At 43.1% G+C, this 13,029-nt stretch overlaps 1 protein-coding gene and 1 long non-coding RNA gene across 3 annotated transcripts in view; one reads left to right on the top strand and one right to left on the bottom strand.

The window, feature by feature from the left end:
• Positions 1 to 13,029, top strand: part of SPTBN1 (spectrin beta, non-erythrocytic 1) — a 214,181-nt gene that overhangs the window by 11,731 nt on the left and 189,421 nt on the right. The gene's annotated exons all lie outside the window — the stretch shown is intronic.
• Positions 3,483 to 13,029, bottom strand: part of LOC311518595 — a 34,346-nt gene continuing 24,799 nt past the window's right edge. The window contains exons 2-3 of the long non-coding RNA XR_014711042.1: positions 8,954 to 9,257; positions 3,483 to 3,793 (exon numbers count right to left, since the gene is read on the bottom strand). This is a non-coding gene — a long non-coding RNA (uncharacterized lncRNA). The remainder of the gene's footprint in view (positions 3,794 to 8,953; positions 9,258 to 13,029) is intronic.

Genomic DNA, 13,029 nt, shown 5'->3' with positions numbered 1-13,029 from the left:
TGCTTAAGTAATACTTTATGGTGACAGGGCAATGTAAAACTAGCAGTTTAAATTGCTTTGACCACCATTTTCTTTTAAACAAGCAGATAAGACATTATGGAAATCTAGGGAGCTGCTCACTAAAATGGAACTGACAGGTGAGGACCACATGGACATACCAACAGTAGGTGGAGCAGTGAGTTGGTGCATGATACGCCAGCCATTTTAGAGATGTTTCTACAGCTGTTTTCAACTAGCGGAAAATAATGTGAATCACTTGGGATTGCTGTAGCTGGGCTTGTTGAGAGAGTTCAAAGAGTCACAGAGTTCCTTAGATTCCTGGCATGGTTCTGTCACTTTAAGGGCAGTTTGCAAAGTCACATGTTTAAGAGCATCTTTAACAGTAGTTGATATAGTACAGCAGTTTTCATTTTTAACCTCTGGGTGTCATAAGCAATGGCAGAAGGCCAAGGAGCCATTGAAGGGATTTGGGACTGAAATTAGTTTTAGCCAAGCTGGATTATAGTGGCATCTACTAGCACTCTTTTATAGTTAAAAGTTTTTGCATATTTCTTTGTAAAACACCAGTCCTTTGTAGAGCTTAGTAATTTGCCTATTAAATTACTCTGTGCTATAATTTGGAATATTAGGAAATACAGACATGAAACAAATACTTTTGATTGTTTACAATAAGTAGAAAAATGTATCTCAAAAAGTTTTTAAAATATAACTTACATGTTTTGGGTTTAAAATATTATTAGCACATGTTCAGTCTGTAAAAGATTAATGTATCAAATGACTAAGATATTAATTTTGGAAAGTGGCTGTTTTGCTGGCCGTCTTATTATTTTATTAGAAGGATGTTTACAAATTGTGTTACAAACATGTTATTTACAGAATTAAAGTGATCAGGGATTCACCCTTGGTCTAACTCCACTGAAATCATGTTTATGTTTATGATCGTTGCAGCTCATCAGTTCTATACATTTAAAGACATAATTTCTTATCGCAATAACAAAACAATTTTGAGAATCAGGCAAAAGAAAAAATAACAGAATCAAGCCCTGATCTGGCAAATTATTCTGGATAGCCGTGGGACACAACTTGCAAGATTGGAGCCTTAAAAGTGAAACTCTCTTCTTCGGCTTTGTGCCTCAGGATTGTAGTGCCTATAAAACAGCCCACAGTGTCACATGCTGTTCTGAAGCATTTGTAACATCAAATTAAGAACTCTCATAGCAAGATGTGTGTTTGTATTAAATTCTTGTGCCCCCTCCGTTGTGTTCACACATTAAGCTGATGTCCAACGGTCTGATTCTGCAAAGTACTGAACACCTCATGTGGTGAGAGCTGGGAGCAATCCGCACCAGTCAGACGATACTCATTATCTCGCAGGCTTGGGCCCCAAGAGCTCTGAATGTATCTGGAGACAGTGTGACTTCACAGTACAAAATGCTAACTGCTTATAATAATTAGTTACGTTATTGTAACAAGTGGCCAAATTCCAGCCCTGGTAATTTTGCAGGTTGAACTAATAATCTTCATCTGCAATCGGGTTCTCCTGTCTACCCATATTACTGTAACAGGAGTGGGCTGATGGTGGAAGTTGGTCCTTATTTTTCTGGCTCTTATCAACATAAATAACTCTTACTTTTGTTTCAGTGCAATGAGGACAATCTAGAAACTATTACACGTGAGTAGTCATTGGTGACTTCAGTGGGATTACTCCTGTAAGGGTTTGTAGTATCTGCCCCAGTATTACAGTTTACGGCATTGCTTCACCAAATAGAAAACACCTTAGACTTGAATACCAAAACCAAGTTTTGTTTTCATAGCTGAACATATTATAGGTTGGAGACTCGAACATTCAAGGTGATACATATAGGAGGGACACTCCCTAATTTTTAGAATTTTTTTTAAAGGTCATTTTATTAATTCCACCCTTCCAAATTGTGGAGGTGATATATATATATATATATATGTGTGTGTGTGTGTGTGAAATTGCAGAGTCATGAAAATTTATTATTTTAATCTTAATCACTCTATTATTATGTTCTCTGCCTGCCAACCATCTCCTCCAGGATTTACTCCAGCACTCCCACCCCCTGAATTGCTTCATAGAGTTGCCACCCAAAAAGAATATTTCAGGGGCAGCCTGATTTTTCATTTCTTGTTCCTCCCAAAATGTGGAATTACTCCAAAAATTACCCAGGAGTGAGGCCCAGGAGTTGGGCAAGATTTGGTTTTGGGTTAGTAATGGCCTTTGTAGACATCAAAATTGTTACAATTTTGAAGTTTTATCTCATGACCCTTCAGGAGTTTGATGCCATTTGGAAGGGTGGACAGATCTGAAATATTCTACTTTGAAGTCATGACTTTTTATAGAAGAGTTGTATTATGTCTTTTTTTATTGTTTCTTCTGAAACCACTGCGATTGGACTTACAGAGCCTGATCTTGCAGCACTGAAGTCCATTCCGGTGGGAGCTGGTTTATAGCAACCAAGGTACCTGACATTTGAGGCAGACGGATATGATTGTTCCAGGAAAAAAAACCCTTAGAATTCTTTAAAATATTCCTGAAATTGTGTGTGTGTTTTTGGCAACATATGTGACACATACAGGTAGTACAGGGGTTGTATTAAGGTTTTATTTGAATGTATTTGGGGTGGCATGCTAGGTGTAAATCAGGCTTCCCAAATTCATACTGAGAACAGTGAGTGATGTTACATAAACATACTGATGTTTATGTAACATCACTCTATCGTGTATCATGTATATTTATATATGAATGAGAGGAAGGGAGAGAGCATATTTGTTGTCTCTTGTATTCACTCTTCAGGAGATTTTCAAATGTTTGTTTAGTTTAATTTTTTACACCTTAAATCTTACTATTAAAATCACCCCACTCTCTTTTGAAGTGGCTGTGGATAGGGAAATTATTACATTTATCTGACCAGAGAGGCTCGCTCTTGTGTATATTTTAATATTTCCTTTTGTCCGATTTAGTTTCCATAAAAGGAAAATTTCTTTAAGATATATGGTAAACAAGCAGTGAAACTGACATATTGTTTGACAAGCAGCAGATAAAAACACTTTATTACAAATATTATTCCCCCCTCCCCCCAAGTATTTGATTTAAATAAAGGGTCAGCTCACCAGGGAATTTTATCATTGGTGGTCTCATACACATGTAGCATACTTAAATGTGGAAGCTTTTATTTAGATTACTGTATACACTGTTTATGCCCAGTAAGACTTTGGAATAGTTCCCTTCCTCTTTTAATAGTATAATGATAACCTTTAGGTTTCACTGGTGAAAGTTCTTGAAAATACACTAAAAAGCAAAATTTTCAAGTGGGCTTTAAATAAAAAACAAACAAAAAACCAATCGCTGCTTTATTAACAAATTTTACATTTGGCTAATCAAATTAGTGGATTGCTGAATCATGATGTTCTATCTTGTACAGATTACTCATAATGCATATAATGGTTTTTTCTCCAAATTGATCTTAATGTATGGGAGTAGACCTCAGCACTTTCTACACTGGTTCATAGCATTACAAGTAGCTTCCCGTTTTTTTTTATTGTCATTGGGAGTGATGAATTCTTGTTCTCTTTTGCAAAGCTGTCCTTCCTGTTTTTGACTTTCATTAGCTGGTGCCTGGAAAATACTGGTATTTCTTTTCAGCTGCACTGGAACTCCATAAACATTTAACCTGAAGGGCACAGTATACCTTTGGGAAATGCTGATTGGAAGATTAGAGCATGCTGAAACTGGAATGTCCACAGCTTTAGCACTGTCCAGATCTGATGTCTACAAAAATAAGAGCCAGGAAAAAACTGCACCATTTCATTAAGACACTGGATAAAATACTGATTTTCAAGTCAACAGATTTCATGTGTTCATAAAAGCGGGCAACTAGAACTAGTACCATCTGATGACACTGTCTATATATAGTACAGCATCTAACAGCTGATGTTCTCAAAATTATTTAGAAAATTCCTTATCGCTCCCCTCTCAGATACGTAAGTAGAATCATCCCCATTTTACAAATGGAATCACAGATAGGTGAAATGACTTGTCCAAGGTCACACAATGTGATTATGGTAGAGCTGAGGTTACAACCCAGAATATCTGACTCCTAGTCCTGTGCTCTAATCCCTAGACAATACTCTATGTTAAGTATAACTAATAGTGCTTGTATTTTTAGTAGTTAAAATGCTGATTTAGTGATGGTTTTCAAAGATTTGATCTTAGAAGTCAAAACCAGGTTGTCTAATCTTTTGAATAATAAAAAAAAAATGTTGACAATCTGTTTATTGCTCTTAAGTGCTGATGTTATATTAGTGGAATAACTGAGAAAACAGTGATTGCAATGCTGTTTGCCGAGAAGCAGGGATTTGGGGTTACTGATGTATAGATGGATGCAGCAGCTTCCAGAAAAATGACATGTTCATGGAAATGATGTAGTTGTTCATGTTTTGGAGATTAGCACTGAACTGCTTTGAGTGTTGATTGTTGAGAGGGGTTCCTGGCCCCTTTGATAACAAAGTGTTATCCTTAGCTCTTAGCAAGCAAGAGATTCCACCTCACAGTTTGAACCAGAGTTTCTGTTCATGATAGTGTGGTGGAGATAAAAAGAAAAGGAGTACTTGTGGCACCTTAGAGACTAACCAATTTATTTGAGCATAAGCTGGTTCTCATGGGTGACTTCAATTTTCCTGATATCTGCTGGGAGAGCAATACAGTGGTGCATAGACAATCAAGGAAGTTTTTGGAAAGTGTAGGGGACAATTTCCTGGTGCAAGTGCTGGGGGAGCTTTTCTTGACCTGCTGCTCACAAACCAGGAAGAATTAGTAGGGGAAGCAAAAGTGGATGGGAATCTGGGAGGCAGTGACCATGAGTTGGTTGAGGTCAGGATCCTGACACAGGGAAGAAAGGTAAGCAGCAGGATACGGACCTTGGACTTCAGGAAAGCAGAATTCGACTCCCTCAGGGAACAGATGGGTAGGATCCCCTGGGGGACTAACATGAAGGGGAAAGGAGTCCAGGAGAGCTGGCTGTATTTCAAGGAATCCCTGTTGAGGTTACAGGGACAAACCATCCCGATGTGTCGAAAGAATAGTAAATATGGCAGGTGACCAGCTTGGCTTAACGGTGAAATCCTAGCGGATCTTAAACATAAAAAAGAAGCTTACAAGAAGTGGAAGGTTGGACATATGACCAGGGAAGAGTATAAAAATATTGCTCGGGCATGTAGGAATGAAATCAGGAGGGCCAAATCGCACCTGGAGCTGCAGCTAGCGAGAGATATCAAGAGTAACAAGAAGGGTTTCTTCAGGTATGTTGGCAACAAGAAGAAAGCCAAGGAAAGTGTGGGCCCCTTAATGAATGAGGGAGGCAACCTAGTGACAGAGGATGTGGAAAAAGCTAATGTACTCAATGCTTTTTTTGCCTCTGTCTTCACGAACAAGGTCAGCTCCCAGACTGCTGCGCTGGGCATCACAACATGGGGAATAGATGGCCAGCCCTCTGTGGAGAAAGAGGTGGTTCAGGACTATTTAGAAAAGCTGGACGTGCACAAGTCCATGGAGCCGGACGAGTTGCATCCGAGAGTGCTAAAGGAATTGGCGGCTGTGATTGCAGAGCCATTGGCCATTATCTTTGAAAACTCGTGGCGAATGGGGGAAGTCGCGGATGACTGGAAAAAGGCTAATGTAGTGCCAATCTTTAAAAAAGGGAAGAAGGAGGATCCTGGGAACTCCAGGCTAGTCAGCCTCACCTCAGTCCCTGGAAAAATCATGGAGAAGGTCCTCAAAGAATCAATCCTGAAGCACTTACATGAGAGGAAAGTGATCAGGAACAGTCAGCATGGATTCACCAAGGGAAGGTCATGCCTGACTAATCTAATCGCCTTCTATGATGAGATTACTGGTTCTGTGGATGAAGGGAAAGCAGTGGATGTATTGTTTCTTGACTTTAGCAAAGCTTTTGACACGGTCTCCCACAGTATTCTTGTCAGCAAGTTAAAGAAGTATGGGCTGGATGAATGCACTATAAGGTGGGTAGAAAGTTGGCTAGATTGTCGGGCTCAACGGGTAGTGATCAATGGCTCCATGTCTAGTTGGCAGCTGGTGTCAAGTGGAGTGCCCCAGGGGTCGGTCCTGGGGCCAGTTTTGTTCAATATCTTCATAAATGATCTGAGGATGGTGTGGATTGCACTCTCAGCCAATTTGCGGATGATACTAAACTGGGAGGAGTGGTAGATACGCTGGAGGGCAGGGATAGGATACAGAGGGACCTAGACAAATTGGAGGATTGGGCCAAAAGAAATCTGATGAGGTTCAATAAGGATAAGTGCAGGGTCCTGCACTTAGGACAGAAGAACCCAATGCACAGCTACAGACTAGGGACCGAATGGCTAGGCAGCAGTTCTGCAGAAAAGGACTTAGGGGTGACAGTGGACAAGAAGCTGGATATGAGTCAGCAGCGTGCCCTTGTTGCCAAGAAGGCCAATGGCATTTTGGGATGTATAAGTAGGGGCATAGCGAGCAGATCGAGGGACGTGATTTTCCCCCTCTATTCGACATTGGTGAGGCCTCATCTGGAGTACTGTGTCCAGTTTTGGGCCCCACACTACAAGAAGGATGTGGATAGAGTCCAGCGAAGGGCAACAAAAATGATTAGGGGTCTGGAACACATGACTTATGAGGAGAGGCTGAGGGAACTGGGATTGTTTAGTCTGCAAAAGAGAAGAATGAGGGGGGATTTGATAGCTGCTTTCAACTACCTGAGAGGTGGTTCCAGAGAGGATGGTTCTAGACTATTCTCAGTGGTAGAAGAGGACAGGACAAGGAGTAATGGTCTCAAGTTGCAGTGGGGGAGGTTTAGGTTGGATATTAGGAAAAACTTTTTCACTAGGAGGGTGGTGAAACACTGGAATGCGTTACCTAGGGAGGTGGTAGAATCTCCTTCCTTAGAAGTTTTTAAGGTCAGGCTTGACAAAGCCCTGGCTGGGATGATTTAATTGGGGATTGGTCCTGCTTTGAGCAGGGGGTTGGCCTAGATGACCTCCTGAGGTCCCTTCCAACCCTGATATTGTATGATTCTGTGATAAGCTTTTGTGAGCTACAGCTCACTTCATCGGATGCATACTGTGGAAAATAAGGAAAATGTTTTTATACACACAGACCATGAAAAAATGGGTGTTTATCACTACAAAAGGTTTTCTCTCTCCCTACCCCACTCTCCTGCTGGCAATAGCCCATCCAAAGTGATCACTCTACCTACAATGTGCATGACAATCAAGGTGGGCCACCTCCAGCACAAATCCAGGCCCTCTCCCCATCCCTCGTAAAACCCACTACCCCGTTGGCAATAGCCCATCCAAAGTGATCACTCTCCTCACAATGTGCACGACAATCAAGGTGGGCCACCTCCAGCACAAACCCAAGGTTCAGCAAGAACGTCCGAGGAATGGTGGGGGGGAAGGAACAAACAAGGGGAAATAGGCCACTCTCTACAATGAATCAACCATTCCCAGTCTCCACCCAAGCCCAAGTCAACTGCATCCAATCCGCAAATCAACTCCAACTCAGCAGTCTCTTGCCGGAGTCTGCCCTCGAAGCCTTCCCGTTGAAGGACAGTCACCCCGAGACCAGAAACTGAGTGACCAGAGAGACCGAAGTGCTCTCCGACCGGTCCACAAATGCCACAGTTCTTGACATCTGATCTGTGTCCAATGGGGGAGTGGGTTTTGGGGGGTGGGGTGGAGAGAGGGCCTGGATTTGTGCTGGAGGTGGCCCACCTTGATTGTCGTGCACATTGTAGGGAGAGTGATCACTTTGGATGGGCTATTGCCAGCAGGAGAGTGGGGTGGGGGGAGAAAACCTTTTGTAGTGATAAACACCCATTTTTTCATGGTCTGTGTGTATAAAAACATCTTTATTTTCCACAGTATGCATCCGATGAAGTGAGCTGTAGCTCACGAAAGCTTATGCTCAAATAAATTGGTGAGTCTCTAAGGTGCCACAAGTCCTCCTTTTCTTTTTGCGAAGACAGACTAACACGGCTGTTACTCTGAAACCTGTGGTGGAGATGTAACTTCTCTTTGTGAGACTGTAGGAAAGGTAATAGGTTTGATTTGCATGGTCAGTGGTGTAACTGGCTTAATTAGTATTAGCATTGTGCTTAGCAGCATATTGTTTAAAGCTGTAGCTTCCTATTAGAAAAAAAGTAAACTTTGATGGCTTATTCCTGAGTTTCTGGCTTCAGAACGGAGGCTACAGGCCATCTGTAAGATGTCAACTAAAAAGGGGAGATGGGCTTGTAACTTGAGAACCCTAGCTCCTCTCCCCCCAAAAAATGCAGGGGAGGGGCAGATGAGAGGAATAATTGTGTCTGCTAGTAATTAGCATTTGCTATTTTTCCTAAATTTATGAATGGATGTTTAGTGCTCACAAGTGAGAAACCAAGAGGCTTAGCTAGAGACAGGCATGTTGCAAGTTTCCACCATCCAGTTCTACTGCTGTACCTCAGTGTTGACCTACAATACCTCTGCTACTCTAATTCAAGGTTTTTCAAATGCAGCCACCGGGAGATTTTCTTATGGCCACAGCCTCCTGGGTGTGATGGGGGAAGCAGTGGCCCCTCCCCGGAGCCGCCAGCAGTGGTTTGGCCCTGTCCCCCTCTGGAGCTGCAAATGCCAGAGGAGCAGGCAGCCGGGTAAGTTCCCCACCTTCCCAGGAAAGGTGGGGCTTGGTCTTCCAGCTTCAGCCCTGGGAGGCGAGCTGCAGGCTACGGCTGTGTGGCATCGGGCTCTGTCCCCCACCTGTGGTGGGGCTTTGGGCTCTGGCACTGGGGTCACCACCTCTCGATTGCTTCTGGCCCCCACTGTGTCCTCCAGCTCCGGACCCTGGCTACAGGGCTTTGGGCCCCCACCACCTCCCCCCGTACCCTCCAAATTCCCTTACCATCTGTCACGGAGTCCCTGGGCGATGCTCTGGAACTGCTCCCTATGAAGCCAGTCAGGACTTTGGTGAGGTCTCCTCTCTGTGAGCAGACTGTCTGCAGGGCAAAAAGCTTGCACGGCTTCCACCTTCCTGGGTCTGACCTTGGAGCATTCAGCATCCTCTGCCCCTCCATGCGTTTCCCACAGCGAGTCTGCTCAGGCGGGGTCCTGTGGAAGCCAGAGGGTCCTGCACCCCAACTTCGCAGTCAGACGTGACTCTCAGCCAGCCAGTAAAACAGAGGTTTATTAGATGACAGGAACACGGTCTAAAACAGAGTTTGTAGGTACAGAGAACAGGACCCTTCAGCCAGTTCCATTCTGGGGGGCAGTTAGCCAGACAACTATGTCTGCGCTTCATTCCTCCTCTCCAGCCAGTCCCAAACTGACTCCCCTTCCAGCCCCTCCTCCTCTGGGCTTTGTCCCTTTCCCAGGCCAGGAGGTCACCTGATTCCTTTGTTCTCCAACCCTTTCGCTATCACCTTACGGGGGGGGGGGGCGCCCAGGCCATCAGTTGCCAGGAGATAGAGTGTCGGCCATTTATGTACACTGGCCCTTTGCTCTGCAACAATTACACCCCCTTATCCCACCACCTAGAGACTTAAGAAATGCATAGGGGAAACTGAGGCACCCCTACAGTATTCAGAGGAAACATTACGAACAGTCCCACTTCATCACTCCATCCCCCCTGTTCCCTACCGCCTCCCCATCCAGGGCTTAATTTGTCTCCCAGCTTGCCAGGGCTGAGTAAGTTTGCTGTGAAAAGTGGTATTTGTATGTTTGTTTGTTAATATCACTTTTCACTGCCTCCCAACTAGCTAGCAAGTGTTCTGCTGTGAAACGTGGTATTAACAAATATCGCTTTTCACAGAAGCAGACTTACTAGCTAGCAAGTCACCAAAAAAAAACAAACAGAAAAACCAGCAACCAAAAGGCAAAATAAATAACAAAAAAGTCAAGAACATCAAAGCACCTTATTTGTGTTTCTATTCTGTTTAGATCCAGTAAAGAAGAGAGACAAATGTACATTATATTTATTATTGAAGCCTGCAAAAAAAACCCAAACCCATACATAAATAAATTACTATGATTTCTACATGTATATGTGAATATTTATTTGTTTTTCCTAAAGTTAATTAAGTATTTTAGGAAAAATTATCAGAGCGGCCAGCAGCAAGAGTTGGCCACACTCTGAGGCCACCAAAAATATTGCTGTGAGAACCTTGGATCTCTGGAGCAGAGAGACTGCCAGTAGTGACTGACTAATGCTTTTGCTGTGTTACGGCCTCTTAGTGAGACTAGACTATTTCTCCCAAACTTCATTTCCACGTGTAATCCAAAATGGGATAAAAACAACAAGGAGTCCTTGTGGCTCCTTAGAGATTAACAAATTTATTTGGGCATAAACTTTCGTGGGCTAAAACCCACTTCATCAGATGCATGGAGTGAAAAATACAGTAAGTAGTGTGTGTGTGTGTGTGTGTGTATATATATATATATAAAAAGATGGGAGTTGCCTTACCAAGTGTGGGGGGCAGTGCTAACGAGGCCAATTCAATTAAAGTGGAAATGGCCTATTCTCAACAGTTGATTACTTTTGTAGTGCTAACGAGGCCAATGCAATCAAGGTGGACATCACCCATTTCCAACAGTTGACAAGAAGGTCTGACACCTTCTTGTCAACTGTTGGAAATGGGCGACGTCCACCTTGGGTCGTGATTTGTATTGTGTTGCTTTGTGCAGATGGAGCTCAGGCAGAACAATGAGAATCAGAGTAGCAGGCAGTGGAGCTATTAAGAGGCCACCTGTTGGGGTGGGTGTGAACTGGCTGGGCAGCTGCATTTGGGAAGAAGGTCAAGAACTTGTAAAATGTGAATGTAAATGAGGAGCCCTGACGAATGATGTCCTCAGCCTATGTGCTGTGGGATTGAGCAATCCAACCAAAATGTGGATTATTTTTTAAGAAATGTTCTTGTAGATTAGCTAAAGGAAAGGTTTTAATAATAAAAATGCAGTTTCGGGAAAAGATTTCTCTAAACTTGCTGTGGATAAACCCATGCTGGAAATAAGAATTGCATCTGAGATGAAATAGAGAAAAGAAAGTAATACAAACAAAAATGACCAATTTGTATTTAATGAAAGAAAAAACATTTTGCTTTCCCTGTGATTCAAAGGACTTAGTGTCATCGGTGAGAGGAGGGAGGAAACCACCCAATGCACAACTTTCATCAGTGCAGTGGAGTTCAGAAAGGCTTTCAACAAATGCTGTGCAGCCAAAATGATTTGTCATCTGCTGCTCAAGGAAATCTAATTTTCCTTCTGATTATGTTGGACCAAGTGAATGATGATGGTGCTCTTGTTTTTAATTGTCATTGAATTTCAAAGTGAAAACGGATCCTTTTTTCTGTCCCCTTTTCAAGTTTAACTTTTGTGGGTAAGGATGAGACTAGCAATATTTTTTTTATTGACTTAGTTTTAAAAACAAAACAATAGCATTTGAAATCAGATCAATGTTCAGCTTAGTTGACTTGCATATTTAGCTGTAGTCCACTTAAAAAGTAAAAAACAGAGGAGAGAATTTCTTAGCAGTTCGCCCTCCCCCCCCAGTTGTTTAACTGCAAAGAGTACATGAACATTGCAGGAAACTGTAGTAACAATGCCTTGCATAGTGACAGGTTTCAGAGTAGCAGCCTTGTCAGTCTGTATTCACAAAAAGGAAAGGAGTACTTGTGGCACCTTAGAGACTAACCAATTTATTTGAGCATAAGCTTTCGTGAGCTGTAGCTTATGAAAGCTTATGCTCAAATAAATTTGTTAGTCTCTAAGGTGCCACAAGTACTCCTTTTCTTTTTGTAGTAACAATAACCCAGCCCTTACATAACACTTTTCATCTGCCTCTTTCAAAGCACTTTACCAAGGTGGGGAAGCCTTATTGGCCCCATATTCAAAATGATGCTGAGGCACGGTGTGGCGAAGTGACCTGCCACGGCTACACAGTGAGTTAGTGATAGAGCTGGGCTCCAAACCTGGTGCCCTGTCCACTGGGCATGTGGACTCCTCATTGATAAGTGTTTGACCCTGCAGCTGAAACAGTGTCTGGTGTACCTGACACATTCAGAGATGGGCACGCTCTGGTTAGTGACTGCTGGTAATGTGCCAAATTTGATCCTGAGAACAAAAGTCTTTTAAAAAGGGGATGAATTCTGCTGTCTGTTACACTAGTGTAAATCCAGAGACTCCTCTCTTGTCAGTGGAGTGACTCCAGATTTGCACCAATGGAAACTCATATACCTTTTCAGATGGGATTATGTGCACCTTTGTATTGGCCTCCAGCTGCTTGCAAAGGGGCACAGTAGGACTATTGCTACATCTCCAGCCAGCCCAACGACATTCTGTTGGGAAACGGAGCATCTTTGGTAGTGCTGGTCTGGTCTGTCCCCTCTGCCCTTTACCATAAGAGCGCACAAGCACTGGCATTTGGGTTGCTTTGTGTATAAGGTGCAGAGGGAAGGAAGGGAAGTCCTCTCCGAGTTCCCAAACTCAGGCCAGGTCTACGTTGCAAATTTATATTGGTATAACGACATCGCTCAGGGGTCTGAGAAGTCCACCCCCCTGAGCGATTTAGTTCTATCGATCTAACCCCTGATGTAGACAGTGCTGTTGATGGGATTGCTTCTCCTGTTGACAGAGCTACTGCCTCTAGGAGAGGTGGATTAATTGTGCCGATGCCCTCCTATTGGCGTAGTAGCGTCTTCACTAACACGCTGCTACAGTGACTCAGCTGCGTAGCACTGCTGAAGCACTGTGCCTGAAGACAAGCTCTTACATTTCATATCAGCTGAGGAGTAGCAACATTTCTGACCTCTTAGTTTACAACTGTGTCTATCAAAACAACAAACCAAAACCCAACAACAACAAAAGGTGGTAGCAGCAGTGGAGCAGGGTCCTGACTGTAGAGTGAAAACCAGCCGGAATGGTGTCATTCTTTGTGTTAGTACGGAACCTAGAGAGTGGGGCCCTAACCCAGATTAGGGCCTCTAG

The sequence above is a fragment of the Lepidochelys olivacea genome (assembly GCF_965140295.1).
Source record: "Lepidochelys olivacea isolate rLepOli2 genome assembly, chromosome: 3".
NCBI lineage: Eukaryota > Metazoa > Chordata > Testudines > Cheloniidae > Lepidochelys > Lepidochelys olivacea.
This window is presented reverse-complemented; position numbering and strand designations above follow the sequence as displayed.